This window comes from Talpa occidentalis, unplaced genomic scaffold (genome assembly GCF_014898055.3).
Source record: "Talpa occidentalis isolate TD23 unplaced genomic scaffold, MPIMG_talOcc4v2.1 talOcc4.4, whole genome shotgun sequence".
Lineage (NCBI taxonomy): Eukaryota > Metazoa > Chordata > Mammalia > Eulipotyphla > Talpidae > Talpa > Talpa occidentalis.
In genome coordinates, this window is record NW_023604295.1 from 14,544,011 (window position 1) to 14,568,391 (window position 24,381).

The window sequence follows — 24,381 nt, forward strand, 5'->3', positions numbered from 1 at the left end:
TCTGTTCTTATTAGCATTTTCCATGACATACTCATTGTGTTTCTTCATAATTGTTTTATATTTGCATATAAGGATCTTTGTTATTTTCTTTCATTTCTGATTTCAAGCTAATGTTTCAGACAGTAAAAACAAATTTGAATCCCCTAATGAAAATTCATGTGAACAATTTGTCATAAGTAGAATAAACACAATGGTATTATAGTTCTCTGGAGGGGAAAAATATTTCACAATAACATTGACTTTTTAATAGAGTGTGTTTGAGTTTTCAGCATCTACTTTATGCAAACTTGGCTTTAATCTCTGTTTATTTTCCTGTCATTTGAATTTCAGATTCTGTAGTAAGTCAAAAGATGAGCTAATTTTCTATATAATGTTAACACCTTTTCTTCACTGAATGATATTCCAAAAATGTTAATATGAATACATGATACCTCCCACTGTGAACATCAGAAAGGAGGCAAAAGTGCAAGCAGATAAATAACAGAGAGCCTCTAACTTATCCTAGTAATGACTGTCTTTCTTCAAGCAGTTTTGTCTCTTCACCTATATATAAGCTTGACTACTTTATATGAATTGCATGTTATTCATTAAGGATGTCTATTTGTGCACATAATTAAAACTAATTATTTTACAAAATAGATGTCTAAGTAATCTGTGGTGAAATAGCATATGTTGAATGATATTAAAAGAATATGTTCTCACAAAGTATCTGTGGGATACATATTTGAGACCTGGGGTTTCAAATGTTGAAGAGTGGGTTGGTGGAAAGAGTGGGGCATCGTTTGAGGACTTTTGAAGTTGGATGATGAGTATAGAAAATGTCATGTGACTTTTTTGACTTTTGCATATATTTGAGATTGTACATTAAAAAAAAAAAAGAGGTTTGAAGGAGTTGGGGCCGAGGGAAGGAGAGGGATAAAATGAGAAAGAGAAAGAGAGAGAGAGAGAGAGAGAGAGAGAGAATGGAATGGAAAGTTGGTTAGGGAAGGAAGGTTGATTAGGCTTTTCCCTCCAGTGAAAAGCTGTATCCTTAGCTACACCAAGGGAGATTTAGGAAACAGCATTCATTAAAATGATCCAAATATGCCAAGATTTCTCTCTTTCAATCCCTTTCCCAACATGACCTGGGAAACTTCCACCCAGCAGGCATATTTTGGCCTTCCTCAAGCCCTTCTCTCTAACAAGTAGGTAAGACAGCCCAGATCTCCAGAACACAAACCCGCTATTCCAACAGGTGCATCCCAATACCTTTCACAGATGCTACTTCATGAGCACAATCAGTGTCAGGATAGAAAATGCTGCCTAGTTATTAACACTGATTGCCTAAGTCTCTTTGCATGAAAATATCAGGGGTAAGGATAAGTGAGATAGAAAGAACAAAGGAATCACTTTATCTCCCCTAGTTGGAACATGTTACCTTTGAACAGAGATTACAGTGTTGATTCATATATATTGGACTTGACTTTTGAATTTCTCATTCAAAACTTTGCATTGTTAAAATAACCCTAAGCTTTTTAATACCTAAGAATAAAAATAATCCATTTGGGAAAAAAAAAAGAAAAGCTGTATCCTTAGATTTTTGATAAAAAACTCTGAATTCAAGGCTTTGTTTTGATGATAGTGTAAAATACAATATTCTCAAATTAAGTTTCTTTTTCTTTCAAAGCTGTGTGGTATGGTCATCTTGCTTAAATCAGACAAGAACTTGTATATCAGAGGGCCCCCACTTTCTATGAAAACAATACAACAATGAGTTAGTAAAGATCAGGTGGAAGTAGGGCAATAAGCAAACAGCTTAAGTAGCTAAGTATAGAAATTAGATTTTAAAAGGGGGAGTATGGGAGAAAGACAAAGAAATGGCAAACAATTCAAAATGAAAAAAAAAAAAAAGAATAAAAGAATTAGAGTGACCAAATTTCTTTTCTATGAGTTTCAACTATTAAACTATGACTCTCTTCTGCCTGTTTCTTGCAAATGAAACTTGTTAAATTAATGAGACTGCTCAGAGTACTTCTATGAAAACTTGAATTAAGGAAACTCAAGTTATTTGTGCACTATTTTGCATGATTCCTCTCTAATTTAAATAGAAATGAAACATCCTGTAGTAGAGAGTCTTTAAACATTTTCAGTCCAAAGAATCCCAATGAAATTGAGCCAACAGAAAAGTGTTTCATCAAATTTTTATTGTCTATAACTATCATTATCCTACCAATTTCACACTGACCTCAACGGATACTGTCACCATATTCAACCTCACATTCAAATTAGTTTTTGGCTTATAGCTTGGACAGATTCTAGAGTAGGAGCTTATCTTTTTGAGAGTATAACTGCTATACCCATCAAGTTGAAAACTAATGTACCGGTCTTTCCAAGCCATCTACTCACCTTATTAGAAGTTTCTTTTCCTTTGCCATGTTAATCATTGCCTTTCTTCTCTGTTCAGTATACATCACAGGTCCAGCCTACTCAGTTTACATCCAGACATCGTGACTCCCATGGTGGAGGCCTGGCTGTATGCCCAGAATGTGTTATTGGTGACCCTGTTGTTCTCTTCCTTAAACACAAAGTTAATTATGACTTGTTGGAGTCTCCACTGACACATGATGACCTTTGAGACATCATACACTCTGTTGTTAATCTTTTAACAAGTAGATCAGATTCTATGTGAGAAAGAACACTAAAAAGGCGCCAGATTAGATCAAGGTAGAGCTAAATGGTCCCTTCTGATGAAGTGAGACTACTGAGAGTATATTTGTGAGAACACACCTCCCAGGCACTCAGTTGACCTAGATGCTATTCCAAGAGATTAGAAACACACTCTGTCACCTCTGGTTAGTTTGTGCTGGATAAAATATGCACTGGAGAAATAGCAAAAGAAAAAAGGATTTTTACAAGTTTGGATACTATTAGAGTCCTAAGTTAAGATCAATTTATTGGTTAATTTTGTTCAGTTTGTATGTAGAGTCATTAGATGTGAGAAATAATTGAAGATAGCATTTAAAATTTTATTTTAGTTTGAGTACACATGCATATGTTTTAAATATATATTCCTTATGAAAATTGTTTACTTTATAATAAATTGTTAATTTTAAAATCCATGCAACAAATTTAATAGATGGATTCAGGAGTCAGGTGACATTCAAAATTATGTGATTTAAGAAATTTACAAAAATATGTAATATCATTTTAGATTTTCATACATATAACATTTGATATTAATATATGAAGATTACTTAATGTAGAATTTTTCCCTTTTTATAGCACAGAATTGAATTTATTCAATAGGAATATATTTTATTTCTTCAAAATAATTCTAGATAATAGTGTACAGATATTTTTATTTAAATAAAAAGGCAGAAAATCTATTTTTAAACCTCCTTTTTGTTAAAGAGTGAGCAAACACACATAAAATAAAAAGAGGTATCCCTCACAGGTCATAGCCTGAAACATATTCATATTTACCTATTTACCTGATATTTTTGTAATTGATAAATCAGAATTTGGAATGTCATGGGTAAAAATATAAATATGCACTTATTTATTTTCACTAATATTATATTATTACTTTGATACATGATCTGTATATAACATTACAATAATTGGAAATTAGTTGTTTTCCTGCTGCTCCAGAATTGGTATACTTCTGAAAAAATTATGAAAAATACAAATGATATTCAAATATTTATCAAAGGAAAAATACAAATTAGATCATTACACTATGATGTAATTAAGCATAGTAGACAGGCTGATAGCAGTTGAGACAAGAGATATACAAGAAAAATAGATAGGTTTGAAAACCATGATATTAAACAGATAAATACCATCATGCATTTTCTCTCACCAGTAACAATAACCGTTTCTACATCAAGCACTTACTTGTTGGGACAAAGCCCAGCAGAGTGGAATGGCACTTGTTTTCAGGAGGAAGCTAACCTGAATCAGCTACAGCAGAAATGACCCTCAGAGGCAGACCCTCAAATTAGGATACTCACCCATCACTTAGTATCAGGATCCCATTGCTGGATGCAAGAATGGCGTTGACATAAACGGTATCACAATGACATGGTTCTGAGATAATCATTTTTGCAGGACTTGAAAAAGCACAGGTAGGAGGAAAATGACTGAGTTCTAGTCTACGTCCAGCACTTAAACAGAATGAAGGCAACAGTGATGATAAAGATTTAGAGGTTGATCAGTTTCTTTGTCCCTTGCAAGCTTTAAATCAAAAAAGGTTTATGTGAACCAGATAACAACTCAAGTCATCTCATGGCAGCCAGAAGACCTCCACGGCATAGTTTAATAAGGTTCTCAACTTTTGCAACCGCAGTATAAACTGCTATAAAATCAGGTCACTGATTTAACCATAAAGATAAAACAATAGTAAAGAAAACAATGAAGAGATTTGATATATCTTTGACAAAACCTGTCTTGGTAGGGAATGAGTAAGACACAAGGATGCCTGAAAATCTGACACTTGACTCTGCAGATTCTTTAAATACTGGCACAAATACACGCAGCTCATTGCTAGACTGAGCAGCCTTCCCTGCCTAGAGCACTAAGAGAAACTTTGACAGAAGCATTTCTCAGGTAAGAGGATGAACCCTGTTCCCACCATTGTCTCCAGGGAAATACCTTGGTTTAGATCTCAGCAAAGATCAAATAGAAAAGTATATTCTTTGCTGAGAGATTAGGAGGTTGACTTTTAGAAAAATATTGCAAGAGGTGAGAATGTGTGCCAGCAAGAGCAAGAGAAATATTCATAAGAATAGATCTTGTGGATGTTGCCCTGGGAGGGGTAGAATAGACAGTTGAAGAAAATCAGGTTTATGGATGTTTGGCATTTTTCCCACTAGTCAAGTTTTTACATTTTGAAAAGGACACCTGGAACTGGCCTCACACATTGGTAAGGCTCTTTGAAGCTTTGAAACAACAGTGGCTGATACTAAATGAATTTATAGCTATTTCGGCCATGCCAAAGTATTGGAGAAGGGTAAGAAAACTCAGGGGTCTCCCCTGGAGGTGCAGGTGGTTGAGAGCCATGCTGTGAAGCTGTCCGCAGCCTCTGCAGCGCCGGTTGGATCCCGGCCGGCCCGCGAGGGTCCCACATGGCGCCGCAGACCTCTCCTGTCTCGTCTGCTGCTCCCCTCAGCTGTGTATTTCGTCAGTCTGCCTGTGCTGTTCCCCACTCCATCTCTGGTACATCCTCTCACCCTCCCGTGCACTGGCCTGTACCCTGATTCTTGGATAAAATAAATAAATATTTTTTTAAAAAAAAAAGAAAACTCAGGGAAGAGGGTTTAAAGAATAACATTTTTTTTCGTTTTTGAATTAGACTGGAAAACTCTTTATTGGTGTTCTCCAGGACTGCCAGAAGACTAAGCTAAATCAGCCAGAAGGAGACAGATAATTACCATAGAGCATCACTAAAAAATAAAACAGGATCAGATAAAGTCAAACTAAAACACTAATCCTTGGAAGCTGACTGTGGAATGGGGCAATAAGAAGGGGAGGGGTAAGAACAAAGAAGGGAGCACAAAGGTCAAGGGGATGGAGTGGATTCTTGGATTTTGGGGCCACTGTGTCAACAGTGTCAGAAGTGGGGGATCCGGGGCGCCTCCCTGGTGGCACAAGGGGTTAAGACATAACACTGTGAGGCCGTCCACAGCCACTGCAGCGTGGGTTCCATCTCCTGCCAGGGAGCTGACCCACATGGTGCAGCAGACCTCTCCCGTCTCACCCGCTGCTCCCCTCAGCAGTGTATTTCAGTCAATCTGCCTGTTCTGCTCCCCACTCTGTCTCTGGTGAATCCTCTCACCCACTGCACCTCTGGCCTGTGCCCCAGTTGTTGTGTGCATGGATAGATGAATCTTTAAAAAAAATTTTAAAAAAGTGGGGAATCCTACACGTGATGTAAATTAATATTAAATTAATATGTAAATTAATATTATGAAAACAGTGATGTAAATTAATATTAACTCAGTTAAAAAAATAAATTTAAAAAAGAAAGACAGGAAGCAGAAGTATGTAGGGGTTATTCTTTCTTGGCATGTGGGCTGTTTGTCATGTGTGAATGCTGTAGTGACATGGGGAGAGTATCCATTGATCTGTTTTGCTTGGGAATGGACCCATTCAGTAAGACCAAGTGCATTGGAATCCAGAGGACCAAGCCCTCTAACCCTCCTCCATGCACCCCCCCAAAAAAATAATAATAATACAGACTACATAAGTACACAGGAGAGGACACTGAAATCATTAAGGTCAAATGTAGTTGTTCTGTAGCAGATTTCACAGTAGGATATATTAATATCAAGCCTTTCATGTCTGAAACCCATAGAGAGGAGGGCAGCAATAATAGGACAAATGCTGTTACCAGCACCTCCATTAGTGACTAGAATGCCAGGTGCATCAGGCTGGCCCTAACAAATACAGTCTGTGTTTCCTTCCCTTTCTAAGCTTCATCTACTGAAATGCACACACCTAATGGAGAAAAGACAAATTGCCATGTCTTATTTTAGCGATGTAAATGACTTTCCATTCCAGGAATGATATTCAGTCAAGGTATTGCTACTTATAGACATGGCACAGAAGAATTCTTGCTCATTGGTTTCTTCTTATTTTGATGTGTGGTTTCCCTCACTGATATTATTCATCTCTTGTGAGGATCAATGTCGTGTGCACACCAAACTTGAAATCTGAGGTGGCGGCAGTGGTACATTCTGACAGAAAAGAAAGGGAAAGAAAAAATACAATTTAATGTTTGGGAAGCAAGATATGTTTCATAAATAAATGAATAGGTCAGAAAAATACTGATTCAGGAATAAATGAAAAAGGATTTAAGAGGATATTCAAGGTGAGAAAAGCTTGAAACCTTCTCCTGTCAGGTACTATAGAATCACGACAAGTTAGAGGAGCAAACAATTCACTCAGGGAGTTCTTAATTTATCTCCCAGAGAAATTAGAAATATATATATATAATTTATTTAGTTTGCACTAGTTAAAATCAAATCAGTAAATAAAGGTGCAGTATTCTTTTTATTTCCTTTTGTGTCTGAATACACCTTATTTGTGGGGTGTGCCATTGTAAGTCTTTCCATTTAAGTTTTAGAACCGACTCTGACTCTACTATAGAAACTAAATAAAGGGCCAGACTAAGACAAATTGTAAGACCGACCCTTGAAAACAGACTGTTGATCTGAGCACTCAAGAAGGGAATAGGGTGGGGGGAAATAGAGAGGAGCAAGAAGGGAACTCAGTGGAGGAGGTAGGAGGACAGTGAGCACTTAGTGATGGGACAACTCTGGTGACAGCACTGAGGAGAGAAATCCTATAGTGTGAGGAAATAACAAGGAAACTTAAACAAACAAAAATTTCTCCTATGCTGAGAGCAATCTTTTGGTGGCATGTTCCTCCCAAGCAGACATTGACTTGCTAATTGTATTTAGTTTCCTATTGGTGATGTAAACAAGCTACCACAAATTTCGAGGCTTAAAACAATAGAAACTTATTACCTGCTCCTCTGGAAGTCAAAGCCCTTTTGTCTCTCTTTGGGCTAGAGCCAAGTTGCTGAGGCTGTGCTGAGACCTTATGATTCTGGGAGAGATTTGTTTCCTTTTCTACTTTCTAAAGACTGTTGGCATACCTTCGCTTCATTTTCAAATCACCTTCACATGCAAACCTCCCCCTGCCTTTACCTTTTTGCCTCTAATTCACCTCTAAAGACCCTTATAATTTATTGACCCCACATGGATAATTGAGTATAATTTCTTCATTCAAAATCTATCTTAATCATGTTTCTTTTGCCATATATGATTACACATTCACAAGTTTGGAGATAATTTGTTGGATATTGGAGGAGAATCATGTTTCTGGTTATCACACTGCTATTGTTTATTTTCAAATATTTACATTTTATCAGAAATATATGTAATCTTAGTTAAAATTGCATTACCCTTCAGTACACTATATCCTTACTGATTTTTTTCAGTATCATCATAATTCTACTTCTTACTTGTCAAAATGTTCAGTAAGAGACACATGCAATAGGAGTTTCAAGATAAAAATATGTATGAGAAAATAATGCATATAAACAGTGATATTCAGTTTTATGTGATACCCAGGTAGCTGATAAAACATTAAATCTGTGTATATCTGTGAGGGTGTTTTGCAAGAGATTAGAATTTGTATCCATATACTAAGTAAAAGAAGATTGCACTCCCCAATTTGGGTAGCACCAACAAATTTGATGATAAACTAAGTAGAAAAAAGGTGAAAAAAGGGTGATTTTTTTCTCTCTGATTAAGTTGGGATATCTATATTTTTTCCTGCCTCAGAATCTCTTGATTCTCAGACTTTCAAACTCCAATTGTGTGAAATATATCACCAGTTTTCAGTATTACAAGCTTGCACATGGCAAGATATGAAACTTCTGGGCTTCCATAATTGTGTGAGCTAGTTCTTTATAACAAACCTCTTTATGATGTGTGTATCTATGTATGTAGATATAGATATATATGAGAATCAATTGGTTCTGCTCCTCTGAAGAACCCTTCCTGATAAATAAGCTAAAATAGAATATAATTTCATGCTAATAGAATCCTCCATTCTAAATAGTTTTCTACCATCATACACTCCTATTCCACATATCTACTGTGTCATACTGATAGACATCAGAAATAAAACTAATAGTGCACATTATCTTTCTTGTGCTCCAAAAATGTTAAACATATTCAGTTAAGAAATACACCACTTTATCTTATTCCAGAATTTTTTTTTCATTTTTCATTATAATCTATAATATTATAAATTAAAATAAAAGATATTTGAAATCCACAATGGATTTGAACTTTGTCAAAGTTAGGAGAAAAAGATCAAGATTTTGAAAAAGACCACATGGCCAATAGTATTTTGCTCAGTTTTAGAAATGCACAAACTATATGATGGCTAGATAATCTAATGTGGCAAAGATAATAAAAATCACAGAGGAGGTTCTACATGGAACAATTTTCTCTTGGTATCTAAATTTTATTTCTCTACCTTCCTCAGCTTCTTGTTTAATTTTTACCATCAAAAGGACCTCTGGAACATCTCATCTATACTAGAGCTCCTTCTCCTGAACCATCTAAATTTTCACCTTCTGTTCTTCCTCTTATTTAAAGAATATTTGTCACAGGCCTCCCTAGTGGCACAGAGGTTAAAGTCAGCATTACTAAGCTATCACCTGCCACTGTGGTATGAGTTCAGTGCCTGGCCAGGGAGCAGACCCACATGGCGCAGTAGACCTCTCCTGTTTTGCCTGCTGCTCTCCTCAGTAGTGTATTTTAGTAGACCCACCTGTTCTGGTCCCCACTCTGTGTCTGGTGAATTCTCTCACCCCCTGTACCTTTGGCCTACACCCCAATTTTTTATGCATAAATAGATAAACATAAAATCTTAAAAAAAGAGAATATGTGGCATACACGCATACATAGACATCTTTTCTATTTATTTTTTCTATTTATATAACCCACAAAAATATAACTACCTATAAAAACACTGTTATTTTGATTATCTGGTGTTTCTCCAGTGCTCAGAATGTTGCCTGGCATTTAAGCCACTTAATTAAATCTGTGAAATGATGGAATCTAATTTGCATTTTATTTTGTTTTCCTAATATTTAACTACTTTGTCGTTGTTTGGAATCATACACAATCATAATTTAACATTAATTTAACAATTATTTTTTTAATAATTAAATGTATTTAAATGCATTGTTAAATGTAAATGTATTTTTCAATAAAATTTGACAGTTATAAAGTATATTTAAAAGAAAATATTGGAAAATGTATTCTCTAAATAGCGTAATTATTCTCCTCTGATTTGAGATGGTAAGTTTTGACTTCCTAATGCCTCTTTAAACTGCCAAAAGATAATCGTGGTTACAAAAAAATAACAGAAGCTTGTTTAAAATTAAACATTGTGTATTTTATAAATCAAGCGAGCTGTAATAAATTTCCTATTCTCTATACCACAATATAACAGAGGCTCTTTCTGAATAAGAGCTTTTACTATTTAAGTGGTAAAATAAATCAAGCCATTTACCAACACATCATAAGTTATTGAGTCTTTGTTGAGAAAAATGTCACTTCAGTTAAAAAGCTCCTTCGTAAACATGGTACTATCAGGGCAACTTCTACCGAGATCAAATAACGACTTTTAGGAGGATCAAATAAGTTTATAAACAGAGTTCATCCAAATGCAAATTTTCACTTTATGAATATGACAACACTTAGCCACATAGCAGTTATTCTGTAATGGTAGTCATATAAAAAATGATAGAATTTATATGATGAGCTATTCAAAGTGGAAATAGTATTAATGTGTCATCTTTCTAAAGAAAAACACAACAAAATATCAGAAGAAAAAAAATAGGCGATGTAAATCAGGTCTAACAGTTTGAATGCTGGGAAATCATTAATCTTCAAATTGTCTTTTAAAAAGAAATCATATTGTTGAAAACATTAGTTACACTGTTTGGTGTTGCTATGATGCACTATTAATATACTATACACTGAATTTTTTCTTCACCCCAGCAACTTTAATTGCTGCTTTTCATTTTTCTACTGTGGCTGAAACTCATATATCTTGTTGAAGGTGTTATCAAGTAAAAAGAATATTTTTACATAGAAATCACAAACTACCCCACTATATTACAGAAAAACTATTTTATACTAGAGTAACATAAGTTAAGTCCATAAATAAAGCCTTGCTTCTATGAACAAAAACTATCAGTGACATTTCCTGTCTACTTGGAAAAATACTTTAAGTAAATATTCCCAAAAGACCTTTAGGACGTTAAAAATGGACCAGTCACTTCTTAAAGACTCTAGTATGAATTCAAAATGCAGTCTATAGTTGCCAAGGTCAATAGGTTTTCACTCCTGTAATTTTTTTGTTTAGGTGAGGCAAGTCAAGAACACAAAGTGATATTTGAAGTTCTTTTTTATAAAAAATAACTAACTTGAAAGAGTTCTATTCCTAATCACAAAATCGTACGCACTTTCAACTGAGTCATTATGTTGGGGATCTTGGTAGTGTGGTATGGTAACATAAACCTGAAGGGGGTGAACCTGTACCTCTAAATCATATACAAATTTGTAAACCAATGTTACCAATTAAAAAAAAAAGTTTCCAACATGACAGAACACGCAATAATATTTTGAACATGGTGTTGATTTAAAGGTAATTTTAATTGGTAAATACTTTGTATACATTTGAATTTCAAAATATACTTTATGTCGATATGTTTTAAAATTTCTTACGTAAATGATATTTCTTACTATTAAAAATATGCCTTTCACAAAATCCATTTAATGAAAATCAGGGTATGAACAATTTGTGAAAAAGTTAATTTCTGTTTCCTCTTAGTATCTCCCAACTTCATTTTACTTAAAATTTGTGTATGAATATCATTCAATAAAAAAATTAGTTTCACCTGCTATATATTGCTTTTATTCAGGGGAGCCATGATGTCCAGAGGTAGCCACAATTCTATGCCTTCGTGAGGTTACATTCCATAGACTGCTCAGAACCAAAAAAAGACAGGTATTGATTGCTGTAAGTAAATTAGGTTTTTTGAGTGTAAAGTGTTTGTCCATGTGATTGCCTACCCATTTAACAAATGACATCTTTCAATACACTAATTGCTACCTTGGTTAATTCATCTCTCATAGATATAGTGTTAACCACCTAAAGAAAACCAAAAAAAAGTGAAGGGCATAATTGTATCTTAAAAATATAAGTATAACCTTCTGTATCATTCTAAGCTTCTTTTAAGATTACAAAATAAAACATATAATTTCCAATAGCTTTTAAAGCTATGTTGCTTCCCAAATAGGCAGTTACATTCAGAAATGTTTTCAAATGCTTCACACAAATTTAAAAATAAAACAAGCTATTTTCTTCACTGATGTATATTTCCATTTCACAAATCTGAAATCTCTAAGCTATGCAAGTCTGATTGCTTTTACTGATCCATTTGATGCAAATAAGTACAATTCTTGGGCCAGATAGATTTGACTTTATATATTACCCAAAAATTATGTTTTATTGATCAAACAATACTTATTGATGAATCTTAAACACTATCCCTTTTATCAAGATATCAGTGTCTTAAGTCTGGAACAGATTCATATATTGATAATTTAAAAACAAAACATGAAATGTTCATATGGTATTATGGTATAATATATTAAGAGACTATATAAGTCAAAACAACCTTAGTGACTATAAAAGCTAAATCATGGAACATCAATGTGTTCACAAAATGGAAATTTGTATTTATTCATATAAAGTCCAAAATTGGCATTCCTAATCTGCACCCATGGAAGTCAACATAGGGGAGTACTCTACTCCACTGACTCGGCAAAGCAGCACAGTCTTCAGCATATCTGGTCACCCTGGAGAGGATTTCCAGCTAGAAACAAGGGATGAAAGTGATGCATTGTTTTCCCTAAAACACTTGGGTTGTTTTAGTTTATATTTTAAACATTGTTTTAGTTTATATGTATTCCATGGTTAAGACCAGTCACTTGGCCATCCCTGACTGCAAAAGATGCTGGAATTTAGCCTGTCTGGAAAAGATCATAACCTGGAGATATTAATCTCAGTTCTATAACCATACCTCTTAAGCACACATTCAGAAACATCTTTTCACTTGCACTTTATTTGAGAAGTTGATAACCCGGTGGCACAGCGGGTTGAGCGCAACACTATGAAGCTGTCAGCAGCCTCAGCAGCCTGAGTTCGATTCCCGGGTGGCCAGGGAGCTGATCCACATGGCACAGCAGACCTCTCCTGTCTCGCCTGCTGCTCCTCTCAACAATGTAATTCAGTCAATCTGCCTGTTCTGCTCCCCACTCTGTCTCTGGTGAATCCTCTCACCCTCCTGCACATCTGGCCTGTAGCCAACCCAGTTCTTGTATAAATAAATAAATCTTAAAAAAAAAATAAGTTGATAAAGATAGATAGATCCATGATAGATATATCGATAGAGAGAGAGAGAGAGATATATAGGAAGGAAGGGAAGAAGAAATGAAAGAAACAATAATGATTATTTAAAAGAAATAATAATGGATGGAAGGATGGATGACTGGAAGAAAGGGAGAAAAGGAAGTCAGTTTTGTAGATTATACAGCATTCTCTGCCACTATCCCGGATGCTAAAAGTAAAAATGAGAAAAAGCTTAAAAATCTCACAGCTGTAAGAAATAGGAAATTTCAAAGGAATTTTAATCAGAGAAGTAACACGATCAATTGTACATTTTAGATAAATCATCCTGGCACCTGTGTAGGGAGGGATTTGGAGGTGGCACATTTCTGGAAAATTATATTTCAGCCATCAATTAACAGGAAGCCTGAGCAAGGATAAATTAAACATAGCACAAGTGTCCTCATCTAAATATCCTTCAACTGAAGAAATGGGATAGAAAATTCATTTTAATGGGAGTTAGAGATGTCTTCAAAGTCTCTTCAACTTTTTCCTGCCAACTACTAACTTTCTGAGAATTAGTTACATGAGAAAAATTTGACTAGATAAGGTAGCAGATTCTGTCCAATCCCACTATTAAAGAGAATCTTGAGAAACACCCTGAAGGATGAATTCTAAGTGCCCACTTGGCTTACTGAGGACATGAGAACCAATTCTAATAACTCCAAAATGGCAGTCAGTTTCATCCTCTGTAACATGATGGGAGTTGTGATATTATATAACAAATGTAGTAGTTTAGTTTTTTTTTTTTTAAGGTTTATTTATTCATGCATACAAGAACTGGGTACAGGCCAGATGCGCAGGAGGGTGAGATGTTTCACCAGAGACAGAGCAGGGAACAGAACAGGCAGACTGACTGAAATACACTGTTGAGGGGAGCAGCAGGCTACACAGGAGAGGTCTGCTGCACCTTGTGGGATTCTCACCAGCGGGCCGGGATCGAACCTGCGCTACAGAGGCTGCTGATGCAGCTTCACAGCGCTGCACTCAACCGCTTGCACCTGCAGGGGAGGACAAATGTAGTAGTTTTTTGAATAAATTTAGCCTTCCATGTAATAACAAGGATATTTTCTAGTATACACCAAGTGGTTAGTAAGTCAGTACCATGCTTAATATAAACTGGGCATGTTCTACCTCTGTCCACCAGGCCTAAATGGGGGTATTTGTCAACTTTTTTCCTCCTTAATGCCTCCAGGCCAAATACTTCTCATTGATCCTAAAATTCAGTTTTTGATGTCATGTTATTACACCATATCAGCAGTTCTCCAAGTTTACTGTGCATCAGAACCATTTGGAAGACTTGCAATAGGCAATGCTGAGTCTACCCAGAATTTGTGATCAACAAAGTCCCTTACAACAGCAAGGGTCACTTTTTTAATTTGCATCTGTGTGATTTCAACACTAATAGTCTTAACACATGTAGTAATAATGGCAATAATAGTAATAATAATAATAAACAACAAGTTTTTTTTGCATTACATGTGCTTGGGAAATTGAACTAATGCTCTTATACTATAGAAATATATTAGCACAAATTTAGCAGAATAAAACACACATTATCAACTCACAGTTCCTGTAGGTCAGCAATATGGTGGGGTCTGAGTGGATCAGGGTCTCACATCACAAGATTATAATCAAGATGTCGGCCAGGGTTATCACCTTGTTCAAAACTCAACTGAAAGATAACCAGTCTCCATTTACTGGCAATTTTCAGTGTCTTGTAAACTGTGAAATGGAGTTTCTTGCTAACTGTAAGCAAAAAGCCATCTTTAGTTAGTTGTTATTGTGCCTACTCAACATTACTTATTGCTATCTTGGAGATTCCAAGGGAGAGAGAAGTCAATCACAGGTTTTGTCTACACTCAAAGAAAAGTGAGTGCACAAAAAACCAGAATCCTAAAATCTGGATCATGGGGCCACCTTAGGATCTTGCTAACATAATACTATTCTAAATAATTTAATTATTTTTGCTTGATTTTTCAGCCCTGTTTTAAAGATATGAAAATCAATCACAGAAATTTTGATAACTAGCCTAATGATGTACTAGAACTAATGACGTACTAGTTGTGTCATTTTCTTAATAACCACACCATACTAATTCGACCATTTCATAAAGACTGATACTGAATGTATTCAGAATTTAATGTTATGATAAAATTAAATGAAATACAATTTGAAGAAATATAGACTAAGGTTTTGGTTAAATATAATCACAGGAAAGTTAGGTGTTTATTAAATCCAAATCATAGAAGATTACAGAAAATATTAGGAATATAAATTTAAACAAATCAGTCTTATTTATTTTTAAATATTCATATTCACTGTTATCAATACCATTATTTTAGGCAATAGAAATACACTTTTGAATAATTTATCAGAAACTGGTAGTTTTCAATATTCTCAGTATAGTAGTAACTTGTTGCTCTGCTAGAGGCTGGGTACCAAAGTAGAGGTTCCGGATCCCAACATTCCTTGCAGCAAACTCTGACCGCTGACTCCATTTTGACCTGAGAAATGTCAGTAGGGGGATTATACATAAATTCTGTGATGTATCTGGAAAAAAGAAGACATTCACTTTCTCTCTCCTTTTATTCCTCTTGTTGGCTGATATGTAGTTCCAGTTAGATCAAATATTAGATCATAAGGTAGATGGTAAATTCTATGGATTACACTGGAAAAATAGAAATCAGAGTTTGGGTGTTTTTTTTTTTAAAGATTTATTTATTTATTTACACAAGAACTGAGGTACAGGTCAGAAGTGTGAGAGAGTGAGAGAATTCACCAGAGCCAGAGCGGGGAGCAGAACAGGCAGACAACCGAAGACACTGCTGAGGGGAGCAGCGGGCGAGGCAGGAGAGGTCTGCTGCGCCATGTGGAGCTCTCCCTGGCCGCTGGGGAATCAAACTGGTGCTGCAGAGGCTGCGGACAGCAGCTGCGGACAGCTCAACCGCTCCGCCATGGGGGAGTTCCGAAAGCAGAGCTCTTAGTTTCATAGAAATTCTATAGTATCCATGGACTTTACTTATGAGAGAAAAAAATTTTTAAATATAAGTCATTACCTTTAGCACTTGTCCATAAGTCAAAGCAAAACCAAATTCACAATGACACAATATATCAAGAAGTAATAACTGGCCTCTGACATTGTCCTTGCCTTCATAGAAATGATAGTTCTCATTTACAGCATATTTTAAATAATAGTATTGCTTTCAAATTCTAAAAAAATTCCTGTTGATAATATAATACTAACAATCATTTAAATTGAAATTTATATTTAGCAGAAAGATTTGCACATCAAAGAAATTACTCAGAACAATAATGGTACTGGGCCTCCCATGGTGGCGCAGCGGTTGAGCACTGGACTGCGAAGGTGCCTGCAGTCTCTGCAGCACGAGTTCGATCCCTGGCCACCAGAGGAGGGTCTCACATGGCGTGCAGACCTCTCCTGCCGCCCGCTGCTCCCCTCAGCAGTGTACTTCGGTCCTTCTGCCTGTTCTGCTCCCCGCTCTGGCTCTGGTGAATCCTCTCACCTTCCTGCGCTTCCGACTGTACCCAGTGCTTGTGTAAATAAATCTTTAAAAAAGAAAAAAAGAATTCCTTTAAAAAAAAAATTTACTGGTATGGACTTCTCTAGAAAGTTTATTAGAATAACACTTACTGGTAAATATGCAGTAAAATATTATATAATTACATAATTAAGGTGAAGACATGTCTCACAAACTGCACAAGCAAATATCCAAGTTTTAAAAGCTGTTGAACCTATAAAAACATCCCAGTAGATTGTATCTGTAAACTGAACACAAAATTAATTTTCTGTTAGGGAATTACTGTTTTTAGCAAGTTAGACAATGCATACAAGCATATAATTGTCCTGCACTTGAAATATGCTTTCATTCAAATAGAGATAATGAAGATGGCGAAAGAACAATGTAAGAAAACAAATCCTGCTATGTGTTCAATGAATTGTACTTTACAGGAGGTTGACTGTAAAATCAGCAGGTACCATTTTCTATGGTAATAAATTCTAATATTTAAGAAAGCAAGTATGAGTAGATTACTAGTTCATTGCTACTTGTCACAGTGCAATGAAGATGTAACCTTTATGGTGAACAATTCAGTCTTTATGCAATTGCTGTTGTGATATTTTAATATAAAATACTATCATTTCTTTTTTAATGTGGCTATTGTACTCCTTCATAGTTTTGCACAATAAAGTGATCCACCTTTTTGTAATGTTGCAGGTTTAAATAATCACAACAGTACTTGTATGTGAGTTAAATACAAGTTTTTAAGATGGAAAAATGGTTTATGATTGCTAAAGAATCATAACATAAATGTGTTTGCCTTTTAAATGGTTTTATAACTTTCATGTAAACACATTTGTGTCAAGATAAACTATTTCATGAGTGTCAATTATGGGGCTAAATGATAGAACAGATTTTTAAATCCTTGACCTACATCTGATCACAGTGTTCCATTGCCACATTGTTCATGACCAAATCAATCTTCAACACTGAAATACATGGTGCCTACTGTTTAAGCAGGTAAGTTATTCATGCTAACACAATGGATGATATTTAAAATTTATAAATAAAAGTATTAAATTGTATTGAATATTGCATAAATAAATTTATATAAACTTATCTATGAATAATATGTTAATAATATATATGAGATAATATTAATATATCTAAATAATATAAATATAATAAGCTTAATAAAAATAAATGTCCTAGGAATGAATAAATATAATATTTATCTATAAATAATATTATATAAACTTAATAAAAATAAATTTCCTAGGTATAAAATTCACTTTTATAGGTGAAATATTAAAGCAATTAAATTCAGAAGCAGTTGCAATTCTGTACCAGTGTAGGGGGCGTGGAATGGGGAAGTATATTTGTCAAAGCAAATATTTTTACACAATATATTGTGTTCACAAGAGGAAGGTGATACTTTGACTTGCCAAAATATATTGCTCTATCTATACAAACATTCCATAACACTGTGTAACATATGGGAACATTTGACCTCATCATAGATCACAGATCAGATTCTAATGCTGGTCATTTGGATGTTGAGCATTGCAACATCTAAAATGGAATCTGCTTTTTTATCCTTACAATAGTGTCATTTATTCTCTCCATTTTCTGTGTCTCTTTTCTCTCTCTCTCTCTCTCTCTCTCTCTCTCTCTCTCTCTCTCTCTCTCTCTCTCTTCTCTTCCAAACTTTTCATTCCTTCTTTTTTATTTTTTATACCTGTGCATTTTCCAGGTAAACATAAAGTTGTCTTTTAATGTCAGATGTTTCTGTAATCTTCCAAACAATATTCTTCATGTTGTTTCCATCCCCAAGGTCTGCTTGTCATTCACACGTAGCTGCCATCTGCTTTGTCAACATTTCTCAGACATCTGCTGCCTATCAGAGTCATTGTCTCTTTTTTCCCTTCCCATTGTGTAAGGAATTATTGAAATCTATTTTATAATTCCACTAAAAATACAGATTCAAAGTACTTCATGTTCTGGGTCAAAGGACACCCATATCTCTTTCTCTATCTTTGCATCACAGATGTTAGGCTGATTGGTTCCAGTACTCTTTTCTTCCCCAAGTGAGTTAATCAACTAAGACTCATTGATTGACAAAATAATTTAGCACCCATTGAGTTATTTATTTTATTTATGTTTTTGTTATGAAAAACACAGTTTTATTTTATTTTTATTGGGGAAACTTTCACTGGCATCATTGTTTGTGTTTTAAAGTTATAACTTCTTGTGTTCTTAAAAGCATAGAGGGAAAATCCTTAATGCTCCCTCAATTTGTTTCTTTGCTATATGCCTAGTGTTAACACACAAGCTGCTTGATTTCTATGTCCACAGAGTCTATGCCAGTTCACCTTTGGAGTGGGATTTTATTTTTTTTTCTTTTAATAATTTTTAAAGATTTATATTTATTTATTAATGCATACAAAACTGGGGTGTATGTAGCCTGAGGTACGGTGGGTGAGAGGATTCACCAGAGATAGAGCTGCAAGCAGAATAGGCACATCTACTGTAATACTCTGCTATGGGGAGCAGCAGAGAGACAGGAGAGGCCCACTGTGCCATGTGGGTCAACTCTCTGGTCTGGGATCCGAATCATGTTGCAGTGGTTGGTGATAGCGCTGAGACTTTAATCCCAGAGCCATCAGCAAGGCCCTAAGATTTTCATTTTTTAATGAAATAGTTTTACTAAGAGTTGTATTAATGTAAGGTGGCATCCGTGTTTGTTATAGGTATCCTGCCACAATCTCACCGAAATGTGCAGTGCATCTCTCTGAAATGTGCAGTGAGCAGAGGTCTCAGCTGAACACATACTATAAAATGTGGAGGAATAAATGTCTCTTTTTTCTCAAAGTTTCAAAACTGCTCATAATAAATACTTCTTGAGCAAGCATATGAGGCAGGATGCTCACTAATAAACAAGCAGCTCTCAGACAAGTCACAAGAAACAACTAAGGCTTTTTATCTTTAGATGATAGAAGGAAAACTACGATATACAACTGTCTGGACATTGTAAGTCACTTGTCCTGGTGCACATGCCCTGGTTTGGTCAGTGCCCACTGGATATCAGACTGCAACTGCTGAGAGTCAATGACAATGGAAGGGCTATTAATTTTTTAAATATAAAATATGTGCTGGAAATAAAGGATGAGTTTTATTCTATGAATAGTCTTAACATTCTTGCTACATTGTTTTATAAGAGCTATATACTCAAAATCTTCACTGTTTTCTAGGAATGCATTTAAATAGATATTTTTTTTTAAATCTTGGGTGGGGCCTCCCTGGTGGTGCAGGTAGTTGAGCACAGCGCTGTGAAGCTGTCCGCAGCCTCTGTGGTAGCGATTCAATCCCGGCTGGCCTCAGAGCAACCCACATGGCGAGGCAGACCTCTCCTGTCTCACCCACTGCTCCCCTCATCAGTGTATTTCAGTCAGTCTGCCTGTTCTGTTCCACGCTCTGTCTCTGGTGAATCCTCTCACCCTCCCACGTATCTGGCCTGTACCCCGGGCGTCTGTATAAATAAGTCTTTAAAAACAAACAAACAAATAAATAAATAAATAAAAATCTTGAGTGGAACTTAAGACAAAAAGTGTTAAAGAGGGCTTCCTGGTGGCACAAGGGGTTAAGTCTCAGCACTATGAAGCTATAGGCAGCCACTGCAGCATGAATTTGATCCCCAGCCAAGGAGCTGACCTACATGGCTCAGCAGACCTCTCCTGTCTAGCCCACTGCTCCCCTCAGCAGTGTATTTCAGTAGACCTGCCTGTTCTATTCCCTGCTCTGTCTCTGGTGAATCCTCTCACCTTGAACCTCTGGCCTACTCCCCAGCTCTTGTATGCATAAATAAATAAAAATAAATTTAATATTAAAGTTTGTGTTCAATGGAAAACAAAATATGAAATGTGTTTCTTGAGAAAGTTGCTGCTGTACATTTCAACTGCATATAGCTTGAAGTTCATCATTTACACTGGGTGCCATAATGATACCTTAACCAAATGAAATCCAAGACAAACAAGAGATAAAGTTTTCTACTTTAAAAGTCAGCGTTTTAAGAAGCTTATCCTCAAGACAATTTTAAAAATTCTGGTCACAGAAGATATGTTTGCATATCATCTGTGAAGCAAGAATTTTCATTTAGATCAAATGATTGATTTCTTAAATTACTTTTTCTCATTTTTTTAATCTAATACTCTGTTGCACATAGAGAACTGAAGTAATAGCTATTAATGTGCTAGTTTCTTGATTTTTCACAGTTAAATGAAGTCCTGGGTATCATCAGGTGCTTAACATAGAAAATCAATTAAGTAAATTCAAATAATAGATTCTTTTTTCATCAAATTCAGTGAATCAAAGGAAAGAACTGGGAATTTGTTCTTTCAAATATGAAATGTTTGACATTATATTGAATGTTATGGCAAACTGTAAGCCATGTTCATATTTCAGGATTGAAGATGAAATAATCCCTCCCTGCACTAATAATAAAAATACTAGATTAAGAAGTCTATGAAGGAGAAATATACTTTGAATTGGTTGTAATGGATACATACTTTATATGGTGTCTAAATGTCAATATTTTACAAATCTTAATAAAACCTGTAGTTTCAAAACATATATTTTCTGAAAGTAAATATATAGAGTACTGCGTTGCAATTTTTTTGGATAAAGTTGCTGTTAAATGTAAAAATAGTATTCAGAATTGGAAATATATTTTCCTTACTGATCACTGTGGGCATGGCATGATCACATGCATCCAAAAAGGTGTGCCCCTTTCTTTCTGAATCATATAGAGTGTTGTAATTCAATTTTATCTCAATAAAACTATTCCATAGGCTGATGTTCATGTAAGGAATGCATTTAATTTAAATTACCAATTTATTTTTTTAGTTACCAAGTATGCTGCAACCAGCCTAACTAGCTTATTACATTTAGTTTATTTTAATATATTCCTTATGATTTTTTCTACTTATTACTATGGTTTCTGTGAATAATGACAAATGTATTTTTTGAAAAATTGAGGATTTCTTTGTAAATCAACCAACACTAATGATTTTGAAAATTATTACAAGTCTGACTTGTATCATTATAATTTTTTTAAATTAGTTGTGAATTTTTATCAAAGTACGCAGTGAATTTAACACTGCATTTTCTTCTTGATCTGTTAAAAAGAACAGAATATGTGTCATAATTCTAAACTTATTAACTAAATAATTCAATTTTGAAATAGACCATGGGCACTTATATGGAAACAAAATAAAAACTACATCATAATTTTAAAAGGATATTATTTTAAAATGTAGGCAACACTGTTATAGGTAGACATAACTACAAAAATTGATTAAAATATATGACAATCTATGCAGAATAATTATTCTGCTTCTAATAAATTGCAATGTTTAGATAATCAATATAAAGCACTTTCTTATTTTAGTTTTATGTTTATAATTTTGTATATAATTTATGTGTATAATTTATAATTCATGTATAATTTATATTTATATTTATATTTTTTAAATTATAATAAATTATATAATAAACAATATAATTATATAATAAATTATATACTATAACAATATATAATATAGAATAAATATATAATATAATAAATATATAATAAATCATATTTATTTATATATATTTATATTTATATATATTTATATTTGTATATATAAAATGCATATTTATTATAAATTATATTTATAAATTTATATTTATAATTTATGTATAATTTATAATTTATGTGTATAATTATATGTATAATTTTTATTTTAAAAGAATTTTTAGTTTATTTTTTCTAAAATTTATTTATTTATGCATACAAGAACCTGGGTATAGGTTAGAGGTGTGGGGGGTGAGAGTATTCACCAGAGACAAAATGGGAACAGAACAGGCAGATCTACTGAAATACACTGCTAAGGGAGCAGTGGGTGTGTCAGGAGTGTAGGGAAATCAAATAAGGGATCAGGAAAAAAAATTATAATAAATTGAAAAACAAAATTAACAGGCAACTATAAATCAGAAACACTGATGGGAGGAGAGGGGTCAAAACAGGGGTGGGAAGAGCACAGGGACTATGGTGATGGCGCACTGGTGAATGGGTGGTGGAAATTTTATAGGTACTGCATCTGAGAGGAGAAAGCATACATTGTACAAAAAGGAAGAATGATGTAAAATATGTATAAAATTTAAAAAAAAATTACCAGCCAATAAACAAGAAAACTTTCTAGACATTATTTTCAAATGTTCAAAATTTTCAATGTGAAAAAAAATTTATATATCTTCTATTTTTTCTTGTTATAGCTATACGGAAAATGGAAATTCCTGTATCAGGAAATCATGTTGATGAGACTTTCAGTATTCAATTTTTTCTTTACATCTCTGGTGTGCTTGTAAGCCACTATACTATTTTACCTAGAGGTTGGCTGTAGCCCACTAGCACATCTTTCTTTGAGGCTTTCCCTCCTAAAGTCTCTTTTCCACATAGCAGGCTTTATAAATGTAAACTTGCTCAAAAAAATTGTAAATTCCCTTCATTTCACTCATAATAAAAAAAGACAAATCTTCACTAAAACCCTAAAAGAGTAAAGCACATTCCTTATCTCTTGGAACCTTACCATCCTCCAACATTCCAGTTACCCTCTATTTTCTAGTATACCATATGACTAACTTATTATATATAAACTAAAAGAGTATATAAAGTGGAAAAGAATTTCAGGAAAGTTCTTAACTCAGTTGAGGTCAGTTGACTTTTTCTCCATGTGACACTGTAGAGCATTGTGTTAATGCATTTCATAGAATGCATGCTAAGTGTGAAAGTTATAAATTTTCTTCATTTATGACATTGGAGAAAAGAATTTCAAATTCTTAAATTGTCCAAAATATAAGATATTAATAGAAGGATAAAATTGCATACTGAGGTAATATTAGTTCTAAAATCAGATAAAACTCGTCTGTTGAGATTTTTTAGTAGAAAGAGAAGTTGGCGAGTCAGCAATGGAGTGAGGAGAGTGGCCTTCCACACTGAAATGGAGACCACGATCAGACCTCCGTGAGCAGACATTTTGGTCTGTACTCACATGTGTGGGCAAACACTTTGCTCAAACCATCCAAGGATGCAGAAGTTTCCTTGACAATTTCTTTTTTTTTTTTAATTAATAAATTTTATTTTTATATTCCCCATACAATTGCAATCCCCCCATTCTGACCCCAATCCATCCCCTCCCGCCGCCCACCCCCCAAAAAGTGTCTCTGGTTCATAGTTTTTGTTGATTTTGATTTTCACTTTCTTATAGTTATTCATTTTCCTGGTCCCTTATTTAAGTTTTCTAGATCCCTGCTATGAGTGAGACCATCCGGTATTTTCTTTTTCTTTTTGGCTTATTTCACTGAGCATGATCCCTTCCAGCGTCATCCATGTTGCTGCAAATTGCATGTGTTTATCTTTTTTGAATGCTGAGTAATATTCCATGGTATATATGTACCACATCTTCTTGATCCAGTCATCTATTTTTGGGCATTTGGGCTGTTTCCAAAGCTTAGCTATTGTAAACAGTGCTGCTATAAACATAGGGGTGCAGGTGTTCTTTGGAATTGATGTTTCTGTGTTCTTTGGGTAAATACCTAGGAGTGGAATTGCTGGATCCTGTGGAAGCTCTATGTTTAGTAGGTCCAGAAATCTCCACACAGCTCTCCATAGTGGTTGGACCAGTTTGCACTCCCACCAACAGTGCAGAAGAGTTCCTTTTTCTCCATAACCTCGCCAACATTTGTTGTTGCTAGTTTTTTTAATATGTGCCATTCTCACTGGTGTAAGACGGTATCT